Source organism: Trichechus manatus, unplaced genomic scaffold (genome assembly GCF_000243295.1).
Source record: "Trichechus manatus latirostris isolate Lorelei unplaced genomic scaffold, TriManLat1.0 scaffold00096, whole genome shotgun sequence".
Lineage (NCBI taxonomy): Eukaryota > Metazoa > Chordata > Mammalia > Sirenia > Trichechidae > Trichechus > Trichechus manatus.
This window is the reverse complement of record NW_004444032.1, coordinates 7,182,810-7,204,646: the sequence shown is the minus strand read 5'-3', so window position 1 is coordinate 7,204,646 and position 21,837 is coordinate 7,182,810. Positions and strand designations below refer to the sequence as shown.

Sequence of the window (21,837 nt, the reverse complement as noted above, 5' to 3'; positions counted from 1 at the left end):
TCTTTCCCTCCAATTTCTCTCATTTATAATGGAAATGTCTACCTTGTGCCTGTTTCACCCTTGTACTTTGGAAACGCATAACTTGTAATCTAGATTTCACAGGTTCACAAATGAAGAGGAATTTTGCCCCAGAATGGAATATGCCTAGAGTCTCATCCATACTTTATTTAGATGATTCAGAAGATAAGATTTTGGACTTAGAGTTGACTTAAGACTTTCGGGATGATATGATGGGGTGAATGTGTTTTACATGTGGCAAGGACATTAATTTTGGAGGGCCAAAGAGTAGAATGTCATGGATTGAATTGAGGCCCCCAAAATATGTGTCATCTTGGCTAGCCCATGATTCCCGGTATTATATAACTATCCTCCATTTTATGTGTTGTAAATCCTAAAACCTCTATGAAGTGGGATTGGGGGGGGGGTCTCTTGAGTTACACTGCCTTACTTAAGTCACGCCTTTACTCAAGTCACACCCTTGCTTGAGTCATACCTGTTATATTACAAGAGATAAAAGGAGAGAGAAGTGAGCAGAGAGGAGAGGGACCTCACTGCCACCAAGAAAGAAGAGCAGGGAACAAAGAGTCTGCTTTGGTCCTGGGGTCCCTGCACTGAGAACCTCCTTGACCCAGGAGAAGATGGGTGCCAAAGACATATGGAGATCTTCAAGGAACCAGGAAGCAGAAATTGAAGAGACAAAGAACGTCAGCCAGAGCCAACAGACAGAGAAAGCCTTCCCTAGAGGTGGCACTCTGAATTTGGACTTCTAGCTTCCTAAACTGTGAGAAAATAAATATCTGTTTGTTAAAGCCATTCACTTGTGGTATTTCTATTATTGAAGCACTAGGTAACTAAGACAGATAGATAGATAGACATTATTTTTTTTTTGCACATATGTTATTTCCCAATCTTTCAGACAAGGTTTATGTTTCATTCATTTTTGTATTCCCCTCCTATCACCTTATATATAGCCTTGCACAGGGAAGTGTTCACTGTACATCGGAGAGGAGGAGCACAAACACAGAATATAAATGCCTGCCCCACAGCAAACTCCTACCTGGAACAACAGGTTTAATCATGTCTTCTCACAAGTAAAGACAGGTGGGGGTGACCCATGGCTCTCAGGAGAAGGTGGGAGGGTTGTTATGATTATGCACTGGGATAGCTCCCACATGCTTAATAACTAAATTATTTTCATAAAGCCCCTCTTTCCCACTAAACTGCAAGCCTCGTAAAGGCTGGGACTGCATCTATCCTGTTCACTACTGCATCCCCAGAGCCCATCGCCTTGCTTGGTGCATGGTTGGTAGTAAGTAAATATTTGTAGGAAAATGAATGAAGGGAGGAAAGGAAAAAGAAAGGGAGATTTAAGATCTTTGAAGATGAGGTTGTATTCAGATAGGCAGTCTGACCATGATCTGCCCAAGGTTGTATTTCCATGTACGCTACCTGGTTGGAGAACCAAACTTTCTTATCAACGTGGTCCAATTAGTTGTAATATGTTTGTATGTGGAATAGCACTTAAATATATATCAGAAAAATGAAACTATGTTGATGACATGTTTTACTAGCAATTGAGTTATAGCTGGTTAACAGTGTAATAGGATACTACTTACTAAACAACTACAGGAAAATAACTTAATATATGAAACATAAACAGTGTACTTATATAAATATTGTTTGGTGAATGAAACATCCAGGCTATGGGGTTTCATTTAAGGGCCAGGAAATCTGTCTTTCCATATGATAACATATGAACATTTATGTCCATTAGCCATTGAGAAGCAGGTATGGAAGTTCACCCAAGCATTCCTGACAAAAACATACACGAGAGTGTCTTTCTTTGTGTGCAAAGCACTTTATATCATGCAACCCGTTTTACTTAGATATCTCACGATTTTTCTGTTGAAATGCTAAATTATGACTTAACACTTAAGCTCCAGGGAAAATCAAAATAAATGCCACACAGGCAGATCCCAGTAAAACAAGCCACAGTTGGTGTGAACACGTTACACATATTGAGAGAAGACAGCAGAGTCACACATGGAAAAAACAAATGGCATACCTGCCTGATTTGTGTGTCATGCTAATGCGTTTATTCAACTTAAGTGCCTAGCTCTCTGGATACGTGCTGGAGAACTAAAATACTCCCTAAAAGATCCACTAATAAATTGTAATTCCTATACGATATTAAACAGCTATGTACAATTTCTATATTACTTGTTCTTCATTTATTATTTATTTTGCTTTGATGCTTAACTGTTCATCCTCCAAAATACAGAAAACCGTTAGGTATCTTCATATAAAAGAAGGCATCACTCAATCTGCTGTACCTTTTCAGAGTAGCAACCAAAAAAACCAAACCCATTGCTGTCAAGTTGCTTCCGACACATAGTGATCCTACAGGACAGAGTAGAACTGCCCCATAGCGTTTCCAAGGCTGTAAATCTGACGGAAGCAGACCACCACATCTTTCTCCCGAGGAGCGGCTGGTGGGTTTGAAGTACTTCAAACCACCGACATTTTGGTTAGCAGCCGAGTGCTTAACCACTATGCCACCGGACTCCTTTTTCAGAATAGACATGGAATCAAATATTGCACATTATAACCACAGAGCTTTATAAAGAAAAAAAAAATTCACAGTTTTAAGAACAGTCGAGAAAGCACTTACTTAATAAGACATGATTAAATTCTCACAATGATGGGAGGTCATGGACTAAGATAATTGGAGATGTGGTCTTCCTTCAGAAGTTGTAAGTTAACTGCACCATTAGCCAGAAAGTCGTCTTATGTAGATTCTGTTTGGGGAGGACAAAGCAACAGCCCAGCCAATGCTCAGAGTCCTGCCTATGGAAAATTACCCACTTCTACGCATGCCATCGTAGGCGAAACACTAAATACCCAAAGACAGGATGACGTCCCACCACTCAAACTGCAAATCAAATACTGCCACAGAAAATTGATGCACATCTCACAAAGAAAAACCACTGCTCTGCACTCTCGATAAGGATGCCAATACCTGTCCTGTGAGGAGCCCATCTGCCTTGTTCTTTACCTTGGAAAATGATGGTCATTCTCCTTTCAGTGAGAATCACTAGCTAAAACGAAATTGTTTGTCCAATTATACTGAAGTGAGTAAAACTGCCATTTAAAATAGCAGCATCATGTTTGGTCAAGGTTAAGGGTATGTTAGTGCAACAGAGCTTGTAATTTGCAATAATATTTGCCACAGAAATTTTAAATCATATGTGAATGAGACAAATGGTCGGTTTCCCTTTTGAATATAGATCATACTGATATTTAAATTAAAAGAATCCAGAGTGATAATAAACAGTAATAACCTTTAATATTTTGCTTTATTTAACACCTTTCAAAGCAACTGTCCACACGTTATCTACAGAACCTGTGAAATAGAAAGCAAAAAAAAAAACCTCCCTTCTTTAGTAAACTTTTCACAATTAGAAAGGAAATAAAATTCAAGGATTTCTTATTTCTTTTTGCCTAAGATTAATATAAAACCAGACAGCAATTGTTCCCCTGAGCTGCTTACTATATATTTCAAAAGAAAACCTACAGTTTTGACCAAGGATTTGCATCAAGCCTGAGAAAAGTAGCTAGCTCACATGGTGATTATTTAAGTTTTGTCATTAGAAAGAAAATAAAATCATTTTTCTTTCCAGTGAAAGATGACATTATTTTAATTTAAAAGAATTTTAGCTCTCCACCAGAATTGGATGGCCATGTGTTACTTACTGTTTCATTCTGCTCTGTTTATGCTTTTCAGTATCCCAACATGGGTAGTTCATTGCTGACTGCACAATGTAATATGATCTACAGACTCAAGAAGCCAATAAACAAATATGCTTATGTGACTTGTCACCCTTTGACACACTAATTCCTGCTCTGATGACCCATCAGTGGGTGGCCTCGCCGACTGGATAACTGGATGTGACATCATCTAGGCTGTGAAAGGCGTTTTTCAGCCCCCAACTCAGGGATGGTCACTTTTTATATTTTATTAACTATTTACCACAAGGAACAATCACAGATTTTGAGTCTTAGACAATGGAGGGAAGGTTAGAGGGAAATGGACAATGGCTGTGCGTAATTAACACATCAACCAAGTCATAGTTACTTCAGGACAGCTGTACAACCATAGATGCACCTCAGTACAAGTGGTCTGGGGTTATGTGACTGTAGAGGTTGGAAAGACCTCTTCAACCAACAAGGCAAACTGGGTGAAGAATGGAACATGTTTCCAATTTCACCATAGCCCAAACGAATCTTGCGTAGTAGAGTTTCTACAATGAATCTAGTAGCTAGAACCTAGAATATCTTAGGAAAGGTGAACAATTAAGAGGTGCCTTTTACTCATATAAGAAATGACCCTGATAATAGCTCAAATCTCTATTTTTCAGAGCACTTTAACTGATTATCTTATTTGATATTCATAAAAACCCCAGAAAATAAAAAGGTATTTATTATTCCCATTTAACAGATGGGTGAAACAATTGACCCCATTTAACAGATGAGAACAAAGCAGTCACAATGGCTACCATTCATTGAGCACTTGCTATGTGCCAGATACTATGCTGAATGTACTCCATGCATAAACTTATCCTCTCAACACCCCAAAGATAAATTCTGTCAAACTGTGCAGTTAACTGAAAATGAATCTGATGTGCAGGATGGTAAAGCCACCTGTTTAAGGACACACACAAGGTATGTGAAAAGCCAGACCCAGAGTTTCATTCTTCTGAAAAGTTCTGGAGCTTTTGGTCATCTGACATTGCCACACCCTGACAGCCTCCTAGCATTTCTTTCCCTCTCATATTTCTTATTTTGTAATGCTGCCCATAGCATAGCTCCAAGGGCCGCTTCACATTGGATTCCATGTGAGTAGTGGCCCCTGGAGTTGTACCACATGCTGGCCCTTGCCTTTTAAAGGAACAGCAAATGTGTCGATGTAGACAAGACACACCTTAAAAAGTTGATTTTAAAACTAGGCAATCTATATACACAGTACAACAGTCAAAAGGTACAAAAGACCATGTAATGCAAAGTAAGCAACCCAGCAACGCAGTTTCTCCCTTGGGAGGCAGTTGCTATTACAAAGTTCTTGTGGTTCTTTCTGGAGATGCTTATGCATAAAGAAGCATAAAAATATATAAAACAAAAGATTTTCAGAACTTCTGGATTTAGAAAAAAAATTTAAAAGCTTTTTTTGACATTGCAGCTAGAGTATCAAAAATACCAAGATCTTTCAATGAAATTTAGTTATTTGTAACTTGTGAAATTGTTTGGATATTGGCTTTTTTTATTACATCTCTTTTATTTAGCAGCACAATTACAATAAAGGAAATAGTATAATATAAGACAACAATATAACCAAAAGATCTAAGACACAGGCTAAACCATAGTTAATAAAAAGTCTATATATGTGAAACTAATAGTGACCTCACCAAGGATGACACCTGTTCCCTGCTTGTCCAGCCCGTTATCTGACAATAGTTGTCAGGATCAACTTCAGGGGTGGGAGAACTGATTGGAAAAGGGAGGGTAGTTGGAGCAAGAGGGAACAGTCCTCCTCAGAGGAGAGGGAATATCCTTCCTCATCCCCACTACCAAATCCAATCACAATTAGCTAAACAGAATGGAGAGAAGATTATATTCTGACCGCCTGCTATGTACACAATCTTCCTCTCAGGAAGGTTGCATTGACTCCATCATCCTGGCCAAGGCTAAAAGAATTGGGGGGAGGGTGCCTGTGGTGTGATAGATTGCTTTTGTGTGGTCTTTCTTGCCATGGTCTTGTAACTCCCATCCAAGTGATTAGGTGGGACTGTGCAAATAAGGTAATTGTGGCCCACCAAGGAGAGTGGTCAGTTTTGCCATCCTGCTTGGCTTAAAAGAGCCAATTCCAGAGCAGAGAGAGGATCTCATCACCACCAAGGAAGAACAGCCAGGAGTGGAGCGTGTCCTTTGGACCCCAGATCCCCATGCTGAGAAGCTCCTGGAACCAGGAGACCGAGACAGAGAGAGAGAGAGAGAGAGAAAGAGACAGAGAGAGAGAGAGAGCTGCAACACTGAAGACGGCAAAAAGCAGTGGAAGAGAAATGGCAGCAGGAGAAACCGGCAGGAGATGGTGCCTTGGGCTTCCCGTCCCACAGATCCAGAAAGCTGAGTGCCTTTGGGCAGGAGGCTTGCTGGCCGAGTAGGGCGCCTCTGGGTAGTTGGTGGAACTAGGTTTGCTGACTTACAGAGCTACAGCTGAGCGCCTTTGGGCTGAGGCTTACTGGCAGAGCGCAGTGCCTCTGGGCACTTACTGGCACAGTTAAAAGAGCTTTGTAACACTTGCCAGACGCAGGGCAGAGGTTGAGGGCCAGAGGAAGGTATGTCTGTGAGCACAGCTGGGAAGAGGCTATCCTGATGGAAGAACTGTATTCTGAGCGTTCCTGAACCTGAATTGTAACCTGTTACTTCCCTAATAAACCCCATAATCGTATTGTCTGTGAGTTCTGTGTGGCCATTGCAATGAATTATTGAGCCCAGCAGAGAAGTAAAGAGTGCCGTGGGAAGGACAGCTGGTGTCAGAATTGGTAAAGATGGGGGAGAGAGGAGGCATATCTGACTTCAGCCTCACAGGAATCAGCCTTGGGCTGTTGATCTTGATTCTTCTTCCCCCTCATGAAGTTAGAGGAGGTCAGATGCCACCCTCATGCCATTTTTACAGTGTCTGACCTGAAGGCAGGCAGCCCTCTAGAGTCTGGTCACTAGCCTGCAAGATGACTGGGCAGCTTGAGAGTAACTGAAGAGTGAAGTGGTAACAAATTCTTCTCTGAGTAGGGGGAGGGGGGTGAGTGTGAGACAGAAAGAGAGTGAGTCAACAGTTTGCAGTGGGAACAAAGGTCAGAGGTCACACGGAGGGAAGGCAGCATGACAAACCATGAGTAAGCAGAGGTTGCGAGGGGTCAAGAGCAGAATGTGGCCAGCTGGCAGCAATAGGAACAGTAGAAGCAGAGACAGAGAACAGCTGAGTGACCTTGGCATCAGTGGAACACCTGACAAGTGATAACAAGCACCTGCTACATCTGCACTAAGACAATCAGGTTTCTAAAACCCTTGGTACACCAAAGGATGTTTCATATGAAGTTTGCAAGAATAGTGGTTGTCGTTGAGCCTTCTCCCTGTCTTTCTTCCTTCCTGTGTATTCGAAGAAAAGCCTTTGTTAAGGTGGTAGATAGACTGTTATATTGGTGGCTTCCAATGAAGCACCCCTCCCATGCTTGTGTAGTCCCCTCTCACAAAGACTCTGGGCCTGGCTATGTGATATGCTTTGGCCAATTAGATGTTAGCAAGTACTATGCAAGTAGAGGCAAGATGAACATTTGCATACTGGGGCTTATCCTCTTCTAATGTTCCCTCCAGGAATCTCAAGCTAAACTACTGAATGATTAGAGGCCAGTGGAAAGAGACCCTGGAAGATGAAAGACCACCTTGGATTTCCTGGCCCCAGTCGAGCTCCTAGATGAATGCAGCTGAATAAGTGACTTCAGTTATACCACATGCAACAGAAGAGCTATCTTGCCAAACCCCAGAAATCTGAGAAAGAATAAATTGTTGCTGCTTTAGACCACAAAATCCTGGCATGGTTTATTATGTAGCCATACCCACCGCCATTGAGTCGATTCCAATTCATAGTGATCCTATAGGACAGAGTACAACTGCCCCATAGGGTTTCCAAGGCTGTACATCTTTATAGAAGCAGACTGCCACATCTTTTCTTCCATGAGGCAGCTGGTGGGTTTGAACTGCTGACCTTTTGGTTGGCAGCCGAGTGCTTAACCACTGTGCCACCAGGGCTCCTTTATACAGCCATAGCCATAGAAACCTGAAACAATTAACTAAGATAAACTGATATTGGCTTACTGTCTTGCAACCAGAAAGATCCTAATACACATGTTTAGGAGGACTCATGATCCAAATACACAGGTCTCTGTGCAAGATCATGGCTGGAACCATAGGAATTCTAAATGAATAGTCTGGTGACGTAGATTTTCCCTCTAAACTGATGTATCATTTTGGTTTTTTATAGATACATCTCCATATATATGTTGGTGCATCCAACAGGCACATACTTAAGTTACATACTTAAGTCACCATACATAGAGAATGGGTTAACTTTGACGTCAAACAAATTTGTTTAAAATAAAAGAATTGTGGATTATGCTGAATTTAGTCTTAGGCAAAATATAAATTTATTTCTAATGCAGTAAAGCAAACACTTTAAGACTTCTCATTCTAGAGAACAGAGTGAGATAGAGCCCAGTGTTAGTCTATCCCTCTCCCTCCCATCCCCATAAATTAGACTAGAGTTCTGGTTGAGCTCAGTCCCAGCTTCCTCTTGGATCTAGTCACACTCCTACCAAACAGGTAACCTGAAGAAAGGGGGAGGAGAAAGGGGAAGGCCAATCCATGGAGACAGGCCTCCTCTGTCACCATACAGTCCACTTCCCAACTGGTTTCCTTCAGATTATAAAACAGAAACAAGGTTCCAATTTTTTAAAGATGGAAAGTAGAGAACTGCTCTAAAGCTGAAATCTGAAAAATTTCAGACTGCTTGAAAGTGACTGAAGAAATGACTTAATTTAATTCTGAATACAAATGTTATCCTGAAATACTTAAAGAGTCATTGAAACAAATTCTGGCTCTATTTACCTTCTTGTAAATCATAAGGATCAGAAACAGTTTATTAAAAAATTTAGCAAAAAGGCCATATGGGATATTAGTATTCTAAATGTGCTATACCTTGTTAAGAAAACAATATATGACAAAATGGCAGCCATTTAATAGTAGATAATATCATTTTGCTGCTATGCTAGTAACATTAAAAAAAATTTATGTCACTTTTCAAAGATAAGAAACTGGGATTTACAAACCCTGTTATCCTTGCTGAGTGGGATAAGCCATTCAGGGTGGAGATGCAGGGCACTGGTCAAAATAGCAATGTGTATGCCTCTTCTAATGGGTGTGAGAGGTGGTGTGAACCAAATTAGCCACGGTACACCAAGTTGTACTGCAGTAAGAAATTAACCCAGAGGTCTCAGTGCTTAACACAATATAGTTTCTATCTTGCTTATGCTAATGTCCAGTATGGGTTTCAAGGACTCAGCCCCAGGCTTATAGAGTCTCCACTACGTTATGATACTGCTGCCTCAACATGTGGCTTCCAGAATCCTTGTGTTCTCTACTCTTAACTGCCACCCACCAGAAGTGACACACACATAGCTTTTGCTCACAACTCATTGACCAAAAGTAGTCAAGGGGGAGTCTGGGAAATGTAGGGTGGCAGGTGGAATACTTAGTGAGCCCTCCTATCTCTGCCATAGGGACTACACTCTGTTCACAATAAATCTGAAGTCATCTTTTCTGGAAAGAATTTCAGAGGCAACATTCTATAGGAAGGCTACCTTATTGTTTGATCTGAGTAATCGGTCAGGGACCAGGGTGATGGTGCTGGGTAGGTGCTGGTTGGTTGAAGCCACCTCCTCTACCTTCCTCCAAGCTGCATTTGTGAACCACTGTTTCCTATGACTTAGGTTTTCACCAAACATAAGCTTGGGCATAAGGGGATGGAGAGGCAGAAGACCCAGATTTACCAGACCCAAGGGACATCACTCCTGCCATGTTGCAGATTACTATAATCTTCACAGTAACACTTCACAATATATTTTGCTAAGGCATCTAGGCTCTGTGCAGTCACGACGGGACCATAAAAAATGAAAAATGGAGACTGACATGACATGAACAATTGTATTTTCTACTTGCTATCAGTGCTGGGAAAGGTATATTAGCATAAACTAAATAGCTGGAAATACTTCATTCGAGCCAGAGGCTATTTCATATAAAGAACGAATCTCAGGCACTTGCTGATATGCATTTTGCATGACAAAGGATTTACCAGCTAAACGGCACAGTAACAAAATGAAATATTTAACTCCAGGTGCATTTAATTTTCTTTAAATAGATCATGTGAAAATCTGCATTTATCAGAAAAATAAATCAATGAGTGACCATTTGCTTCCAAGAGAACTTGTCAGATTTCCTCCAGCGTACCCTCCTCCTGAGCGTTTATAATATGATTCCATTTCCAGCAAGTTAAATATTAACTCCTCAGGGAGTCCATGTCCTCTATAAAAGCTATTTACAGAGAAGCATGAGGAGCCCTGGTGGCACAACAATTAAGCACTTAGCAGCTAACCCAAAGTTGGCAGTTTGAACCCACCTAGCAGCTCTGCGGGGGAAGGACCTGGTGATCTGCTTCCATGAAGATTACAAGCAAGTAAACCCTATAGAGCAGTTCTACTCTGTCACGTGGGGTCGCTATGAGTCGGAATCGACTCCTCGGCAACCAACAACAACAACACACAAAAGCATGAATATTAGAAACAATGTTCTCTGTAATGTGAGATTTAATTAACCCAACAGTCAAAGCTTTGGAACATTCTGCTGTCTGTGCTAAATGACACTGATTTTTCAGGAATCACTTTTTCTATGAGAAGATCACACTCTATTTCTACTACTACTTAAATGAACTCCATTGAAGGAATATATTTCATTGCTATGGTGTGAAAAGAAATGTCAATTCAAAGAAAAGTGTAGGTATGCCATCAGGAAGAAAGTGTTCTTGGTTTAAGTGTCCAGAACCCTAGAGAATCAGGATAGAAAAGCCTCTGGTTTTTATCAAAGTTCGTGTAAGGTCATTAAGCCTAAAATTACTGTTTTTTCTTTTTGCATCTCTTTCAGATGAGTTTTCATGAAAAAATTTTTTGTGGGTAAACTGAACATATATTTCCTAAAGACAAATACACTTGTTTCTTGTTATTCGCAGTAGTTATGTTATATTATGTTGCCACGAGCACTGAATTTGCAGATATTGAACCATTGCTTCTGGGGGAAATACAGGGTTAGGTTCCAGTGAGTTGCTGGCCACATTTTCATCAATCAATCAATACACAACCTTGTTTTATGTTTGTTTCTGTTTAAAGACACCTTATTTAATGTACACATTGTTGACTCATTAACATGGAACACATGGCCAACAGCACTATCACTCATGCTTGAACGAAGCTTATCTAACACACGTATTTTCTCCATAAGGCACATCACAGCCTTCTTGCACTTAGGAACACTTGGGGACACAACAAAAAGCACAAAATGTGAAAACCATAGCACTAAGTAGATCGTGAAAAGGACACTTGTTTACAGTATAAGAGCTGAGACAAGAACTCTGAGGAGCGTCACCTTGTTCAACCACAGATAGGAATGTGTGAGGTGGGGGCCTCAAATTTTTCACAGCTCTGCACATCTGCAAACGACTTCGAAAATGTCATGAGTATTGATTTGGGGGTTAGAAATAAATTTTAGCAAGTAGGTGAATTTGCAAATATAGAATCATGAATAATGAAGATCGATTGTATTTGTATACTTCTGGAAAAAGAGTTGGGGAGTAAGAGAAGAAAGTGAGACAAGAGGACAGACAAACCAACAAAAGGAGAGATGTTACAGATATAATAAATTTTCAAGTTACATCGTTATTATTCTTATAAACTTTTTCTCATTTAGGAATTGTGGTAATTCACAAAGAAACTAGGGTGAAAATACTGACGAAAAATAATTCATTTAAGCATATTAAAAGCATCACAAAAATTTCAAGGGCTCATGCTTAGATGGTCTCTGAGGTCTCACCCATCCCTAACACTGAATTATGAGAACCAAACCTGCTATAATATAACAGACTCAAATAAAGAAGCCACCAATAGTGCCAGTCATTGAGCTGTCACAGCAGAAGGGAAAAACCAAGATCAGGAGCTGGAAAAAAGAGAAGTAAGTATTAGATTCTGTGAGGTTGCTGGTTATTGGATCTGACGAAGTTAGGTACAGGCACGAGTGCAGAAATGAGTATCAGCCCTATGTTACTATTTCAACAAAGCGAAAAATGATGCAAGAAAGAAAAGCAGAGAAGAATGGGCTTGGGGCTCTCATCAGCCACAGCTGAATAGTGGTTTCTGGAAGTCTGGGTCTGGGCATTACTTGCTGGATCTCCATGTCCAGTGGAGACAAGTCGGGCAGCACAAGAGGTAACATTTTGGGGAGAGGGCGATTCAGAAGCCTGGCAGAACAGTGAATGGAGTTTAGAAATGAAAGGGCTGGGTAAAGAGCAAAATCCAGGCAGGAGGCAGCAGAAAGGATACCAAGGGAGACCACCAAGAATAAGAAGGTGTGAGGCTGAGGCATGTGGGAGACAGAGCCTGGAGACACCCCTAAAGTCCAAGAGGAATAACTGCATGTGGTTTTTGTAGGGTAGTGTGTGTGTGTGTGTATATGGAGGAGCCCTGGTGGCGCAGTGGTTAAGCGCTTGGCTGCTAACTGAAAGGTGAGCAGTTTGAACTCACCAGTAGATCCGCGGAAGAAAGATGTGGCAGTCTGCTTCCATAAAGATTATAGCCTTGGAAACCCTATGGGGCAGTTCTACTCTGTTCTGTAGGGTCACTATGAGTCAGAATCGGCTTGATGGCAATGAGCTTTTTTGGGGGGGGTTGGGTGTGTGTTTGTGTTGGGGAGTGGGGGACTCAGGCATGGGTAGGAAGAAACTTAAAAGTCCTATCTCTGCCTGGTCAGCTGGCTCAGAATAAGGAGGTAAACACTGGGTGCCCTCCTGCCATATCTCACTAGGCCAAGGGCAGCATCTTCAGTCAGTCTGAGTGAGCTTTTTATTTATTTATACTGTGAAATTTTAAAAAAGTGAAAGTTTACAGCTCAAGTTAATTTCTCATTCAAAAATCCATACACATATTGTTTTGTGACATTGGTTGCCATCCCCACAATGTGACAGCATGCTCCCCTTTCCACCACGGGTTCCCTATGTCCATTTGTCCAGTTCCTGTCCCTTCCTGCCTTCTCGACCTGCTTTTGGACAGGAGCTGCCCAGTGGAACATGCTTCTTAGTTCAATCAAATATACGAGACCAAACGTCTGAGTAAGCTTTTGAAAGCTTAGGTTTTTGTCTCCTTCGAGAATTTGAAGTAATAGTACTCTAGGTCCTTGCTAAAGTAAAAAAAAAAAAAATTAGTTGTTGGTTTTCAACAGCTCTCACAAGCCCAGTCAGGGGGAAAAACAGTTTTGTTTTGTTTTTGAGAAGGCCTAAGTCCCCTTGTAGACATACATAGTTTGAGCTTATCTGTCAATATTCTACTGGGTTCGGTGTTAACCTCTGATTTTTATCAGTTGGCTATAAGAACACAATATGTATACTCTCTTTTCTCTCTCTCTCTCTTTCTCTCTGTACATTCAGCTAACTCTAGAGATCTAGTTCTTATGTATAGACTTTGTGATTTGGACAAAGTTATCAGGCTAACAAGAAGCAGGGGAAAAAAACTGTATTCTTGAAAAATGTGCTTTTGGTTTCATTTGCGAGCAAGGGTTTAGATGGGGACAAGCTAGCCTCTAGATGTAATTTTTGCTCAAGAAGGGGAAGCGAGGGATAAAAATCTCTACATTGGATGCTGAAAATTTTAGCTGGAGGGTAATCTTACAAAATCGAGAAGAAGTGTATGCTAGTGCACAGTGCACAGAGGCAGTGATGCCCAGGAGGACGGCCAGGCCTGGGCCCTTCTAAAGTGACAGAGCTGAAAGGGGAGAGTCCTCACTTTTACTAGAAGCTTTAAAATTGCATCATTAGAGCTGTGTCTAAGTGCACTTAGGTAGATTTCTGTTGTAGGCTTGGTTTCAAATATTTTATTATAAATAAAACATTTTATTGCACACTCATGAAGTTTCAGATACTAAGAGGAACTCATATGAGAATTTGACACAGTTTATGTCCCTGAGGAGCTCAACTCTGGTCTTGGGAGAGGGAAGTGAGCTGTATGAGAATACAGCTAAATGCAAGGTCAACGTGGCAAATGCTGCACTAGCAGAAGAATCCCAGTCCTGGGGGAGGACCAAATAGGACACCACTAATTCCACTCAGGAAACCCTGGTGGCATAGTGGTTAAGAGCTACGGCTACTAACCAAAAGGTGGGCAGTTTGAATCCACCAGGCGCTCCTTGGAAACTCTGTGGGGCAGTTCTACTCTGTCCTATAGGGTCGCTATGAGTCAGAATAGACTCAACCGCAACCGGTAATGCCACTCGAGAGAAAAGAGGAGGACTACAGAAGAGGCAAAACATGACCTCTGCCTTGGGGAGTAGCAAGAATACTCAAGGCAGAGAAGAGGGAAGCCGTGAGTAAAGTCACAGAGGCATCAGGGCACGGTGTGTGTTAGCAAGTACCCAGATGGGGCCGAAGGACACTGAGCACGGGAAAAAAGTAGGGCAGAAATGGCAAGCTGGTGCAGCTTTAGAGCGAACTTAATGCTGTGTTTTTGAGTTTTGACTTTATCATGATATTAGATGTGATTCAAAGTACTAAGCTAGGTACAGTAAGTGAGTTAAAGATCTTTTCTTTCAAAAACAGCAGCAAGAGTGCCATCTTCTCATGCAAAGAGTCAAACGTAAGAAATTTTAGAGGATTCTATTAAATTTAACTCAGTAACCTGAGAAACAGTTATGTACTGAGCACAGTGCTAAGCAGTATGGATGATATAAGGCTATCTGGGGCCAGTTTACAATTATTTAAAATGATAACTACACTTGGCCTCCTGCCACCCATCATTGCCATGATCACTAAACCATAACACTAACAAACAGAGACTGCCAAGCCCCTTGGTGTGGCATCCAGATTATTCTTGGTCTTAATTTTAAAGAGTAAAATTTGGTAGTTTTTCCATCCTTAGCATAAAGGTAATATAGAAACTTTTACTTTAATAAGCATTTGCCATAAATCGAAATATTGAGCTAAAACTGCAAATCTTCTGGAAGAAAATGCAGGAGAGTATCTTTGTGACCTTGAATTAGGCATATTTCTTAGCTATGACACCAAAAGTATGATCTATAAAAGAAAAAAGTTATAAACTGAACATCATCAAAATTAAAAACATTTGATCTTCAAAGGACATCAGTAAGAAAATGCAAAGACAAGCCACAGACCAGGGGAAAAATATTTGCAAATCATATATCTGATAAAAGACTCGTATCCACAACGTACCAAAAAAAAAAAAAAAAAACCTCTTACAACTAAGAGCAACTCAATTAAAAAAAGAGCAAAAGATTTGTATAGACAGTTTCCCAAAGAAGATACACAAATAGCTAATAAGCAAATGAAAAGACACTCAATATCATTTGTCATTAGGGAAATGTAAATTAAAATCACAATGAGATATCACTACACATCCACTTGAATGGCTATATTCAAAAGTCTGATAATACCAAGTGTTGACAAGGATATGAAGAACTTGGAATTCTCATATATTGCTAGAGGAATATAAAAAGGTATAGCAACTTTGGAAAACAGTTTCACAATTTTTAAACATTATCATACACTTACCATACAGCCCAGCAATTCTACTTTTAGGTAGTTATACAAGAGAAATGAAAACTTATGTCCATACAATGATTTGTATGCAAATGTACACAGTGCATTATTTATAATAATATAAAATTAAAAACAATCCAAATGTCTGTCAACTGGTGACTGGATAAACAAAATGTGGTATATTGCGATGATGGGTTACTACTCAGCAGTAACAAAGAATGAACTACTGGTACATGCAATAGCATGTATAAAGGCTAAAAATTATGCTAAGTAAAAGAAGCCAGCAACACAAGACTACATATGATTATAGTTATACGAAATTTATAGAAAGGCTTAACTATAGAGGCAGAAAACAGATCAGTGGCTGCCTGGGCCTGGAGCTAGGGCTGGGAAAAGAGATTGACTGCCAATACGCTGGAGGGAATTTTTTCAGGTGATGATAATGTTCTAAAACTTGATTGAGGTGAAGGTTGTATAATTACTGTATAAATTTACTGAAACTCATTAAACTATGCTCTTAAAATGGATAAATTTTGCCATATGCAAACTATATCTCAATAAAGCCTCAACAAAGCTGTTAAAACACACACACACACACATATACACACACACACACACTTGAATACCAGATATTTTCCAAATCAAGGCATATGTGACTCCAGAGGATACACCCATAGTCCCATTTTCCTTGGTAAGGGCTCTCACATATAATATTCACTTTAGTCCCAGTATAGGTTAAATATGTCTATTTCTGAATGAAGAAAACTGAGCAACACTGAGGGAAATGGCAAACAGTAAACTAATATATGAGTCTAACTGAATTATTGAAAGAGTGATTTTAAGAGGAAAAATTTGAGATAGGAGCCTATTCTAATTCAAATAAATAATGCAATGACAATAAGTTACATTTTTCATTTTCATAAAAAATATTTCTATCACCATCTGCAAATCAGTTTCCTTAATAGGAGTTCTGACAATTTTCAGTATTTCACAAAATGGCTTTTGTGATATATTAATACTCACTTATACATAACCTTGATTTCAAATGAAAATTACTTTTAACCTCAAATTCGCTTCCATTTCACCTAAGGCATATTCTCATACGTGACCCTGCAGCTACAAGCCAAGGAATGCCTGGAGCTACCAGAATCTAAGAGAGAGTCATGGAACAGATTCTCCCTCAAAGCCTCAGAAACGATCAACAGGGCTGACACCCTGATCTCAGACTCCCAGCCTCCAGAACTGGGAAACAATTAATTTCTGTTCTTATAAGCCACCTTGTTTGTGCTATTTTATTACAGCAGCCCCAGGAAACCAATACACCAGTAATGACAAAGTCCAAACTCTCTATCTTGACATACACAAGTGACATACACAGGAGTGATAATGTGGAAAGAGCATGGGCTTGGAGTCAGACCCTAGTTCAAATCCTACCTCTGTCACTTAGAAGCTATGTTGTACCAGTTATGTTAAATAAGCTCTATGCCTTAGTCTCCTCACTTGTAACATGGGGCCAATTTATTTACCCCCAAAGCTTTTGGGAGCATACTTATTGCTGTCGAGTCAATTCTGACTCATAGCGACTGTACAGGACAGAGTAGAACTTTCCCATAGGGTTTACAAGGAGCAGCTGGTGGATTCAAACTGCCAATCTTTCCGTTAGCAGCTGAGCTCTTAACCACTGCGCCACCAGGGCTCCATAGCGTAAGTGGATAAATGTATAACGCGCACAGCAACATGCCAGGAGCTTGGTGGACCCTTCTTAAATGGTGACTATTATGATTACGAGGCCTGTCATGAGATTAAAAAAAAAAACACATTGCCATTGAAGTCGATTCTGACTCATAGTGACCCTATAGGACGGAGCAGAACTGAGCCATAGGGCTTCCAAGGCTATAATCTTCATGGAAGCAGACTGTCTATCTTTCTCCCACAGAGCACCTGGTGGGTTCCAACCGCTGACCTTTTGGTTAGCGGCCGAGCACTTAACCACTGCACCACCAGGGCTCCTCTGTCATGACATAGTGCCTGCTTACCTTTCTAGCCTCCTTTCTTGTGACTTGCTTAGTCACAAGCCTAATAAACAGACACACATATCTCTGTGCCTTTCACTATGTTTCCTCTGCCTGGAACACCTTTTCCACTTTCTACTCAATTGCCACTCTCCTTGTGGCCTAGATAATGCCTACTCATTCCTTGAGACTCAGCTAAGATGACATCCTCTAGAACTGTGCTGTCCAACACATGAGCCACTAGCCACATGTGGCTATTTAAATTTAAATTAATTAAAATTAAATAAAATTTAGTTTCTCTGTCACCACTATTCATATGTGGCTGGTTAGTGGCTGCTGTGCTGGACAGCACAGACTAGAACATCATTTTTATTGTAGAAAGTTCTATTGGACAGCACGACCCTAGAGGAGAATGTCTTTCCTAACCCCCCTCCCAAAGAACCCATGCGTACTTTTACAAGAGCATTCATCACTTTGTGTTGTGATCATTGACTTTATTTTTCTCCATAGACTATGAGTTTTTTGAAGTATCACTCAAATTAATAAGAGTTTGTTGAATAGGGGGTTATTGAATAAATTGTTGAAAAGCTCTTTTTATTTTTTTAATTATTTTTGGATTGGCTGGAGACCTCAGTCCCACGAGGAAGGAACTCCTGACATCCTGAGTGGTTTTGCCTTATTTTGCCTCCTACTCCATTTCTCAACTCATTCCTAATCCTTCTTAATTTCATCCTTGATTCCTGACCTCTTGCCTCTTCTCTGTCGTGTATTACCCCAGATCAGCTGCTATATCCTGCTCTTGTGGCTCTATCCCTGGCTTTCCTCCTCAACCTCTCTTTGTGTTCTTCTGTCAGATTACCTTTGTTTCCGGCCCCTCTGGGATCCTAACCCTTTCAGGCAAGCCCAGCTCAAAACCATGTGGCCAGGATTTCTGTCATGTTCGTCCTGACCTTCATGAAAGGAAATTAAACAGTATGGCTTCTGGACACAGTGTCTGATATTGGAGAAGTCACTGAATATAAAAGTTCATTTCTGTATTCACAGGCCTCAAATAGTGTCTGGTACACAGTAAAAACAAAAACAAACAAACAGCAACAAAAATAGCTGCCATTGAGTCAATTCTGACTCATGGTGACCCCATGTGTGTCAGAGTAGAATTGTGCTCCATAGGGTTTTCAATGGCTGGTTTTCAGAAGCAGATTACCAGGTGTTTCTTCCAAGGCACCTCTGGGTAGATTAAAACCGCCAACCTTTTGATTAGTAGCTGAGCCTCTTGTGGTGTGATTAATTACTTTTTTGTGTGTGGCCTTTCTAGCCATGGTCTTGTAACTCCCACCTAGGTGATTGGATGGGGCAATGTGATAGGGTAATTGTGGCCTACCAAGGGGATTGGTCAGTTTTGCCTTAAAAGAGAACCAACTCCAGAGCAGAGAGGAAGACCCTACTACCACGAAGGAAGAACACGCAGGAGCAGGACAGCGTGTTCTTTGAATCCGGGATCCCGGTGCTGAGAAGTTCCTGGAAGCAGGGGACCGAGAAAGAGCAAGCTGTAATCCTGAAGACAGTGAGAAGCAGCAGCAGGAGACACTAGGCAGCAGGAGACGGCACGGTGGGCTTCCCGGCCCACAGAGAGAGAAAGCTGAGTGCCTTTAGGGAGAGGCCTAGGGCCAGGGAGAGGTGTGCCTGCGAGCACGGTTGGGAAGAGGCTGTCCTAACGGAAGAACTGTGTCCATCATGTTCCTAAGCCTGAATTGCTACTGTTACTTCTCTAATAAACCCCATAATTGTGAGAATGGTCTGTGAGTTCTGTGTGGCCATTGTAATGAATTATCGAACCCAGCAGAGAAGTAGAGAGTGCTGTGCGATGGAGAGCTGGTGTCAGAATTAGTAAAGATGGCAGAGAGAGGAGGCTTGTCTGACCTCCACCTCATGGGAGTCAGCCTTGTGCTGTTGATCTTGGTTCTCCTCCCTCTTTGTGGGGTTGGAGGAGGCCAGACATTGCTTTCAAACCATTTTTACAGCGCTTAACAATTTACACCACCCAGGGACTCCTTGGTACGTGGTTAAAAAAGAACCCATTGCTGTCGAGTCGATTCCAACTCCTAGTGACCCTATAGGACACAGTAGAACTGTCCCATAGGGTTTCCAGTGAACTCCTGGTTGATTCAAACTGCCGACCTTTTGGTTAGCAGCTGTTGTTCTTAACCACTACGCCACCAGGATTTCCTGATACATAGTAAGCATCAATAAAAACGGATTGGTGGATTACATAGAGACATCTGAGCAGTCCAGTAGGGTACAAGTTTCCTACAGGGTGAATGTGATGGAGAAAAATGGGTATGGTGATATTAGGGGGCACTGGTGGGCAGAGGAGGGCTAAAAACAAACTGAATTCACTTTATAATTTTGCCTGGGGCCCAGCCAACTTTGGAAGATTCTCCATGTCCTTTCCTTTGTTCTAAATCTCAGTCTAATAAAAAAGCATACGGCACTCCTTCCAAAGGTTCACCTTTAATAAGATTTCCTAACATCATTATAAAAACCAGTTTCAGGCCCAGGTAATACACAAGGCACTAAGGATCAATGAATTAGACTTTTCATCAATTTCCCTCAAAGCCCAAGCGCTGCTTCCTTTGTTTTTGGTGTATGTGATCACTACCTAAGTTAGGTCTGGTGCTCTCTGAATAGACACTGGGTATAGCTGCATTTTGCTCCATACCTCATTTACTGCTGGCAGGTGTCTTTTGGAGAATAAAAACAGTAAATGATATTGCTGTGATTTGCTATGTCCATTCACATTTTATTTATCAAGAGATTTTCAGTTATTTTTGTTTCATCTTCATGAATCATAGACTTGAAAGCCAAAGACACTCCAAGAAATTAGTTCTTTTAGCACCTACTTTCTAGGCAGAAAGATAAAAAGTTATCCGCATGAGAGCGGTGTATTGGACCCCTCTTGCACACCACTTCCAAACCCTCCTGTTTGTTCCACTTATTCCAGCCACAGCTGTTAGTGACCAGTTCCCTTGCAGGCTTTGAGCAACTTTGTCCAGGTGCAACTGGATGGTGACCTCACCTCTGTCATCAGGGATCCCTTGCTTCTGGCTCTCGGGCTTCTCTGATTCATGGTGTAGGAGGCCAGGAAACCATCCTGCACACTGGCATGCACTCGCTGGCAGTGCAAGGGAGTTAGCGCTGTGGGGGCCACTCTCAGCTAATGGGGATCTGGAGCCAGAGGGTAAATGTGTCCCCCTTTCATCCCATGGCACACAATTCTGAGATGCAATTCATTAAACCCTTACATGTCCTCATGGGATCAAATAGCTGATGTAATAATGCACCCTTGTTGTTATGGATTGAATTGTGTCCCCCCAAAATATGTGTTGAAATCCTAACCCCTGTAAATATGATCCTGTTTGGAAATAGGGGTTTCTTTTGTTATGTTAATGAGGTCATGCCAGTATAAATTGTATCCTAAACTCAATTCACTTCTGAGTTATAAAAAGACCAGAATAGACAGAGAGATACACACAGGCAAAGACAGACACCATGTAAGGATCATTCTCTATAAGCAAAGGAATGCCAAGGATTGCCGGCAGACACCAGAAACTGGGAGAGAGGCTCACAGAAGGAGTTAACATGCCCAAGAACTGTGAGAAAATAAATTTCTGTTCTTTAAAGCCAACCAGTGGTAGTATTTCTGTTTTAGCAGCACTAGGTAACTAAGAAGGAGCCCTGGTGGCACAGTGGTTAAGAGCTATGGCTGTTAACCAAAAGGTTGGCAGTTTGAATCCACCAGTTGCTCCTTGGAAACCCTATGGGACAGGTTCTACTCTGTCCTGTAGGGTGGCTATGAGTCAGAATCAACTCAATGGCAATGGATGGTAATGTGTTAGGTAACTAAGACACTTGTTTCGGCTTTTCCCTTTTCCCTGTCTCACTTGCCTTGTCCTGTGTTTCTGCTCCCTGAGATCACATTTTCAAAAAACAGCTACATGCAAGCCATAGTCTCTGCTCAGCTTTTGGGAGACCCCATAGCAGTTGTATATTGTATTTGAAAAGCTTCACTTCCTGGATTTGTGCTCCCAGACAACACCCATGACTAGCTTCTTGGTGTACCCACTGCCGACTCTACACAAGGACTTCTTAACTGCAGGGATTCGTCTCCTCTCCCCAAGTCCAGAGAGGAAAAGGAGAAGGAACAGATTCTCACGGAGCACGTATGTGCCCAGCCTTGTTTTCATTTTCCCATTGAATCCTCGTGGAAGCTCTTTGACACAGGTATCATCTCCTTCGTACACTGAGGAAACAAGCTCAGAGAGGCAGATAATTCATCCAGGATCACACAGT

At 41.2% G+C, this 21,837-nt stretch overlaps 1 protein-coding gene across 2 annotated transcripts in view; it reads right to left on the bottom strand.

The window, feature by feature from the left end:
* Nucleotides 1-2,899, bottom strand: part of NRCAM (neuronal cell adhesion molecule) — a 95,256-nt gene extending 92,357 nt beyond the window's left edge. For both annotated transcript variants that reach the window (XM_023737038.1, XM_004382586.2), the window contains exon 1: nt 2,672-2,899. The gene's annotated coding sequence lies outside the window, so the exon portion shown is untranslated. The remainder of the gene's footprint in view (nt 1-2,671) is intronic.
* Nucleotides 2,900-21,837: the final 18,938 nt, after the last annotated feature.